The sequence below is a fragment of the Calliphora vicina genome, chromosome 2 (assembly GCF_958450345.1).
Source record: "Calliphora vicina chromosome 2, idCalVici1.1, whole genome shotgun sequence".
Lineage (NCBI taxonomy): Eukaryota > Metazoa > Arthropoda > Insecta > Diptera > Calliphoridae > Calliphora > Calliphora vicina.
Genome location: NC_088781.1, coordinates 64712326 through 64721321, shown reverse-complemented (window position 1 = coordinate 64721321; position 8996 = coordinate 64712326).

The window sequence follows — 8996 nt, the reverse complement described above, 5'->3', positions numbered from 1 at the left end:
TTTAATAAAAATCTAAATTACAAAGAAAGAAACAAAAAAAAAACAAATCGTTAAAACATCAAATTAAGCTTCATCAGCGAAAACAAATGAAAATCATACTTTATATTTGCACAAAATCAAATGCAAAATTAAAAAAAATAAATGAAATAAGAAATAAGTCTAGTCCATATATCACAGTTGCCAGTTGACTGATTTGACTTTGGTGCTTCACATAGTAGTAGACCATGTAGAGGAGGCCACAGCAAAAAAAAAGGAACACAAAACAACGCAACTAAAAAAAAAACAAAACCCTCATACAATAATTTTGTATACAAAGCTGACATCATGAGATTTTTGCTGCTATTCTTTATAACAGAAAATGAAAATTGAACATGTTTAAAAATACACAAAAATTTATTGTTGTTTTCTTTATTATTTTATTTCTGTGTTTTTTATTTTTTTGCAATCTAAAACTGCATACGGGAATGTGTGATAATATTTAGACATTGTGACATTTGTTTGATTTTGTTTTAACTAACTGGATTCAACATCCAACACCTCTTTTTTTCTACACTCCTCTCTTTATACATAAATGTATGACATTCAATTCTGTAGGCTTTAGCTTTTATAGAGAAATGTATGCGTATGTTAGAATATTGGGCTATATAAAATTTATATTCACGGAATTGTAAGTTATGCACTTGACTGATTTTTGTTTTAGTACATTGTTTTATATTCAAGCCTTCTCTATCCCCTTCTTTCCCAGTATTTCCACGCAATGCTAACGCTTGTCTACTGTCTTGTTTGTCATTCATACTTTACAAACACTAATTCAAACCCATCTACATCAAATCAAAATCCAATCCAATCCTGTATTTCTATCGATTGCAAAATGATGTTATTTTGTTGTCGATTTCGTTTTTTTTTTCTTTTAACGCAATATTGGCTGTAAAGCATAAAACGTTTTCAGTTTTACATTTCAATCTTAATTTAGTTTTAGAAATAACATTTACTTTTGCATTTTTTACGATTTTTTTCATATTTTAGTAAAGTGCTTTTTCAGCCTTAAAATTAAAGGCTTCATTCATGTTGTTGGTAGGGTGGATGAAAGTGAGACTAAAATATTTACATTTGCTAAAACAAACAGGAATTTATGATTGTTGAGTAAACAAGGATTTCAGAATAAAAAAAATTATAAATTTGATAAAAAAAAACAAAAAAAGTTCCTGTTTTATTTAATATTTAGTTAAAAGTTATAGCATTTTAAAGTTTACGTTTAAACAATGTTATTGCAGGAATTAATATCAATCATACGCCACCTGTTTTTTTTGAAAGAATAATTGAGTTTAATTAAAAATTTTAATTTATTTGACAACAAAGTTATAGCTATTTATGTGAAGTTATCCTTTAATTAATATCAATCATACGCCACCTGGTTTTTTTTAAAAGAATATTTAAGTTTAATTGTTTTATAAGGAAAATTAAACATTTTAACTATAAGCTAATGATTTAATTAGAAAGCATATATTTTTTATGAAACTAAGCTATTTTGGCTTAAAATAAAACCGTTTTTTTTTTTTGTAGAAAAAATTTATAGTTTTTGATGTTATTATTTTACTTTGTTTATTATTAATAATGTAATAACATAATAGTTTGTATATATATACTTTGAAAGATAATTTTGTCTAATTTTAATTTCAATTTGTTTGAACAAATTCATGTCAACGATAACAAAGTTATTGCTAATTAAGTAAAGTTAACCTTAAGTTAATATCAATCATACGCCTCCATGTTTTTAAAAATAATATTTGAGTTTAATTGAAAATTATAAGAAAAATTAAACATTTTAACTAAAAGCAAATTAGAAAGCATATATGTTTTATGAAACTATGCAATTTTGGCTTAAAATAAAATCAATTTTTTTGTTAGACAAATTTATAGTTTTTGATGTTATATTTTACTTTGTCTATTATTATTAATTATCGCCATAATAATAGTTTGTTTATATACATATGATTTTAAAGATAATTTTGTCTAGTTTTAATTTTAATTTATTTGAATAAATTCCTGCCAATGACAACAAAGTTATTGATAATTAAGTAAAGTTAACAATAAATTAAAATCAATCATACGCCACCTGGTTTTTTAAAAGAATATTTGAGTTTAATTGAAAATTATAAGCAAAATTTAACGTTTTAACTATAAGTAATTAGAAAACTTATATTTTGTATTTTGGCTTAAAAACAAATCCATTTTTTGATGTTATTATCTTACTTTGTCTATTATTATTCATTTTTGCCATAATAATATGTTTGTTTATAAATACTTTTAAAAATAATTGAGCCTAGTTTTAAGTTCAATTTATTTGAACAAATTCCTGTCAACGATAACAAAGTTATTGCTAATTAAGTAAAGTTAACCTTAAATTAATATCAATCATACGCCTCAGAGGTTTATTACACAATAAATCAACAAAACTATATATATTTTGTATCAAAATAGTTATAAAATATAGAAAATATATACTATTATGTTGTTTTCATTACAAAAAAAAGGAATATTTTATTTTCACAAATCTTTGATTTTCCATTTCCCTTAACATTGCATGCTTGTTATAATTTTATTATAAACGTGTCTTTTTGTTATATTTAGAGATTTTTATGCTCTATAAAGCTGTGTTCTGTCAATCACATGATAAATAAGAATTATAGAAAAAAAATCTTTCAGATAACAAGAAAATTCACAAATGATTGCATATTGCTACATATGTATTATCAAATACACATACATTTTTTTTTGTTACAAATAAAAATAAATTTTCTGATTGCATAAAAATCCTTTAAATAAAGCAGAGATTTTTCGAAAATTTTATAACAAAAATTATGTGTAATTATTTTATTTTTATATCGTTATAATTTAAAAATATTTCTTTTAAAATTTTTAAATCATAAGCCTGTATTTTAAGAGATTTTCTTTAAATTTCCATAATTAATATTAATCATACGCCTAGTATAACTTATTTTATAATTTTCACGTTTTATAGCCTTTAAATCCCCAAAACAAATGTAAAGAGCCTAGTTTCATGTGTTTTAAATAATTACTTGTAACAATATCTTGCCATTAACTGACTTATCTCTAGTTTTAAAACTTACTCGATTTCATTTCTTTTGTTTGGCACAAGTTTTTAAAAGAAAAACTTCAAAGTTTAATTTAGTAATGAACATTTTGACATTTTTCAATCATAAATGATTAAAAATGACAGTCTTAATTGTCAACAAATGATAACCTAACCTCACCACCACCATCACTCAGTCACTCAACTTCAAACTTCTCTCTAACCCTCCCTGCTGCTGTCCTAAATGGCAAAACGAAACAACAAGATTTTCTAATAAAAATTGACAATGTTTTTTTTTTTTTGTTTTATTTCTGTTCTGTGTAACAAAATGAATACGTTTTATTTTGCCGTTTTTTACTTAAAATTTTTAACAAAAGTTTATAGTCTGCGTGTACCACGTATGCTGAGAATAGAAGAATATTGGCACAAAACTTTCAAATGAATGTATGTAAGTCTGTTTTATTTGTATTTTTGTTCATTCTATATAGCCTGTGAAAATTGTAACATTACAACATGTCTGTTACCTTTTTGACATTTGATTGAGATTTGTTATCGGCGCGTATTCATCAATGATACATGCATCAAAGCCAGACTATATATGAATGTGGATATGAGAACAAGTCAAGACAAAACAAAACATTCAGGCATATATTGACCAAAATAACGCACATACTCTCTTGATTGCTAAACAGTCTGTCTGTCGTGGTGGTGGTGGAGCTGTGGGTAGAGGGATGTTTGGCCAAAGTATTGTACATGTTTTCAATACTTTAGTAATACGTTATTTTTTTTCTAATTTCATGTTTCCTGGCTGAAAACCTGCATTTATGTTTTTTTTTTGTTCGTTCCTAGCATCTGTTGTTGTAATCTATAGCTTTACACTCTACTGGTCTACAACGAACGATTGCAAATGAAAAAAAGTCTAAAAAAATACCTACAATAATTTTGTGTTTTATATAACTTTTTTTCAAATTGTTTGACATTTCTACACACACTTTACATTTACAGCAAGTTGTTTTTTTTTGTGCTTTATATGAATACAAAAACAAACGCAATTGGTTTTGGTAGATACGTTTTTGTTTAAAAGCAAAACTCATTGACTTTAACGAAACTAAAACGGGGAAAAAAAAGTTAGAGAAATTTAATTCTCTTACAACTACCTACTACATGTTGCCACATCATCATCCTCATCGTTGTGTATTCCAACTGATAAGGAATAAAAACACTCGCTTAACTTCAGCCAGCTACTGGCAGTTGTACACAGAAAGTCCATTGACTAAACAACCGTTTTAGTTTTTAACTACCGGCCACATACAGCAGCACTTCATCAGAGATATTTATGAAAAGTAGCCCTTAAATAAGGGTTAAGAGCCGTAGGTAGAGTTGGTTGTAGTCAGGTATTTTAATAGTGGCATTTTTGCAGTCAATTTTTAATTGAATAAAAACGTTTTAGGTAATAGGACAATCAAATTATTGCAAAAAAACTGAAAGCAACAAGAAAACTTCGTAAAATAATGCCAATGAAAATATTGCTTCAATATCTTGATATTAAAGTAGCAAAAGCTTTTAAAAAAATCAAAAAACTTTCTTGAATTCCAAAGTTAATAACAAAAATGTTAATAAATATAATAATTAATATTAATCATACGTTTAGCAGCACTATATTATTTAAGCTTAAATAATTCTTTAGCAAAACTAAGTACCGTGTTAAAAATTCATAAAACTGCTATTATCTTTACAAATTTATTTTAACTAAATAAGGTTTGATCATTTTAAATTCCTTTAAAAATGTTTTGAAAATTTCTCCTTTTCTTTCTAGTTATATTTATTCAACTTTTATTTTTCTCTATAACAGTTTCATAGTTTCAGCAAACTTTTTCTAAGATTTAAAACTTTCTGTTTTCTATTTTTGTATTTATGTGCCAAAAACCCTTACATATTAGCTGTTTTAGAGTAAGTAGCAAAAAAATATAGTGACAATGTCAAGTCATGACTTTCATAATACTTTTAACAAAAGCTGCATAAGAAAAAAAAAAAATTACACGAAAACAAAAGGAAATCTATAAAATATATTTTTCAAACTAAACTAAACTTATTGCTACATAGTTGTGTTGAATTTTATTTACAATTTATAAAAATAAGTTGTGTTGTATGAGAAGGGATGATTTTTAGATTTTCCCAGCCAGCCAGTCAGCCAGTATACATACAAATAAATTTTCTTTTTACAATTTGTTCAGTGATAAAGTGGTGGATTTTCTGGAGCCCTATCTAGCAACTATCTAAAGTTAAGTGGAAAATATTTTTCATGTTAAAAATAAAAGTGGAGGATGTTTTTTGTTAGCGGGTATAACACAAGTTGTTTGAGAATCCTTTGTAGGGCTTAAAATAAGTAGCATACATTTAGGCTGCAGTTTATAGTAAAAGTATGAAATGTTGAATAACTGGTTTGTGTGTTTTAAAATTTGTTTAAAAACCAGTTTAATAAATATAAAATGGTTGAGTAAGCTATTGAGAATAAAATTACCTCCAATTATTGATAATTTTTGGACTAGAATTGTGTATTTTGTGGAAAATACTACTTCTGCATAAAATAGATATCAGATCAGACATTGGAAATGAGACTTTTTTTAAACATTTCGTTAAAAAATTCTATATTATCTTTTCACTGGCATTTGTGTAACATAATTACAATTTATTCAGATTATGAAATAGCAGCAAATATATAATGATTGTGGTAATAGCAATGAATTATATGTCTATCGCAATCATTTACATTATTACAGTTTATCATAGTCTTTATTAACTCCTTATTCAATGTGGATTTATAATATGTATTTCTTTGTTTTATTGAAATAGTTTATCTATCTATATATATATAAATGAAATGCTCCATGTATGTAATGGCATCACGTGAGAACAGCTGAAGCGATTTGGCTAATTTTTTTTATTCGATTCGAAATTTCAACTGTCAACTGTAATAAAAAAGCTCCCTAAAGTATGCAGTACAAATTTAAATATTTTATTTGCGAATAAATAAGAACAGGCAGGTGTATGTGGGTTGGAGAAACTTGAAGAACTAACATTAGTAAATGCTACCAGTCGAAGCCGGGGCGGTCAACTATTAAATTCATAAAACCGATGACAACTTGGAGAAAATTTATAAGTTTGGTAGTATTACTCCAACATACAGGTTTTAATATATTGATATTTGGAGCAAGGACTTGAAAGTGTCGTCAATTTTGTGTCTAGTCAGATACCCAGTAAAATCTTGAAAATGTCATGACATTAATGCTTAACATAATTTGTTGTGACTCATATACACTTTATACATTACCTAGAAGTAGTTTAGTAATGTCTGGCTTATAATCTGGTACATGAATATATTAATTTATTATTCGATTCTCTACTCACAATAACAAATACGACTTTAAATTTTCACTGGTAACAACTGTTGTAAGTCCTTACTGATAGCTGGTATAGTCCTTACTGCAAGTCCTTACTGAGAGTTGTTATAGTCCTTCATGCAATTAGCTATTTTAGTGGCATCAAGGTAATGAATTTAAAGTAACTTATTGGAAATTAAAGTTGTTGCTTTCATTTTATTGCTCGAAAGTTTGCTTCCACAACCGCTTATATTCACTTAAAATAAGGGGTGTGACCAACAAATAGATAAAGTGAAATGAAATATTTTGATAAGCAGTAGATCTGAAATGATTACAGAATGTTGAAATTTGTTTATTTTTTCTTATTATCTAAATACTTATATTTATAAACTTAAAAAAGAAAACGTGTATGGGGGGTATATTAATAAAAGTTAATTTATCTTAGTTTTTGATGTTAATTGTACCAAATTAAATGCTTAATACAACTCAGGAGTAAATTTGTACTTAAGGAAAATCTGATAATACTTTTTGACTTCACCATACATTTAGTAAAATGTCAGGAGAGCAGAAATATATATCTGATTTAATCCTGGTAACCTTGGACCAAATGCATGAGAAGCTTAGGACAATTCACATTCTGTATATTCCAATTCACATTCTGTATAATTTTCATATTATTTTAAGTGTAAAATTTTAGTAGCTATTGTTTTTAGACTTAACTTTTTGTTACTATCTTATCACATAAAACTACAATATATATTTTTGTTTTGATAATTATTGTAATAAAAACTACAACAAAAAATTGTGCAAATGGGCTGATAATTTAGGCACTGAAAAACGGACATTTTACAATAATCTCATGTTGTTTAAATTTTGAATTATTTCGTGGAAGCTTTTAACAACAATGTTTAATATTAAAATATCAAAATAACAATTTCTTGGAAAAGTATATACATAAATCAAATTGAGTGTTTAGAAACCAAAAAAAAAACTATTAAGAATTATTACTAATTTTCATTTGAATTTTAAACTGAGTTTTGTATTAATTTGAAATGAAATCTTTTTCATATTAAACATATAAATATGTAGTTATTTATAATATTTTTATCTATGTTTTTTATTATATTATTTTCCATCTATGTCTGCCTACTTGTCTAATCATCCGTCATCATGATTAAATTCCGTAGTTATTATTTGAATGCATTTTGTTTATTAACATTATTTTTGTGTTTTTATTTATTATTATGGTTATTATTAGTTTGTTTTGATTTGGTTTATTATTTCCTATTTTTTCCAAAAAAAAAAATACAACGTATAAACAAAATATTTATCAAATTAACCTTGTTTTTTATAGTTTCTGCTTTTTGGCTGTATGTCTACGAAATTGTTTTTTATGCGTTTCATTTGACTGAATTACTGACTCGTGTTAATAATGCATTAATTTTTACGTTGTTGTTGTTGTTTTTCAGAATACTAGAGACATCTTCTTTGTCACTAGCAATATTTGTATTTATATACTCTGACGTTTATTATATGTATTTAACTAAATTGTTTATTTGCTATATTTATATGCATATGTATGCATATAAATGTAGCTGTCATCAGCAAAATCTTTTAATATCTGTCATCATAAAGTAATTAAAGTTTTTTTTTACATAAAAATATTTAATTTGTGAATAAACAAAAATTTCAATTCTAAAGAATTAATTTAATAAATTTCAAAAAACATTTTGAAATATTGCATAATGCTGAGAAATTTTTTGAAAATATCCACAATCAAAATTAAGCAATTATGAAATTAATTAAGAGCCTAAGATTTTAATTAATTTCATAATTGCTTAATTTTGATTTAAAATATTAGCTTTCTGTTTTTATATGTATAACACTTTTCAGTGAAGCGCCTAAAAATATGCCTGATATTTTTTTTGTAAGAAAATATAAACAAAAAACCTAACCTATGTATGAACTGTGAAATTTCGCCTGAAAAGGGCATTATATAATACTTTAAATTTTTAAAAAACACCCTTAAAATATTTATTTATTCTGAAAATTTCACTATTTTTTTTTTTGGAAAATTTAAAAAAAAAAATTGTTTTAATTTTTCTTCGTCTGTACTTATCTACACCTAACTCAGTTATTTTATTACTAATTTTTAAACAACATTGGAAAGGATGGGAATTCTGCTTTCCAATCGGTATATATTTCATTATGACTATATCAAAATTTTCCAAATAATATCAACATTGTCTTCTTTTCTGTTATTTTTTCTATTAAAGCAAATATATTTGTGCATATTTACATTTTAAGGCCAAATTTAGTTTTGAATACAGAAATATTTTACTTTTTGGAATCTCCATACAATTTTCATATCAACACCTAAAACTATACTATTATTTCAAACAGAAAATCAAAGATAATTTGTGGTGCATATGTTTTTGAACAATTTATGTTAAGTTTTAGAAAATGTAACCGATTTTATTCAAAACACAATAATATTTAAAAATGTGAAAAACAAATAATTT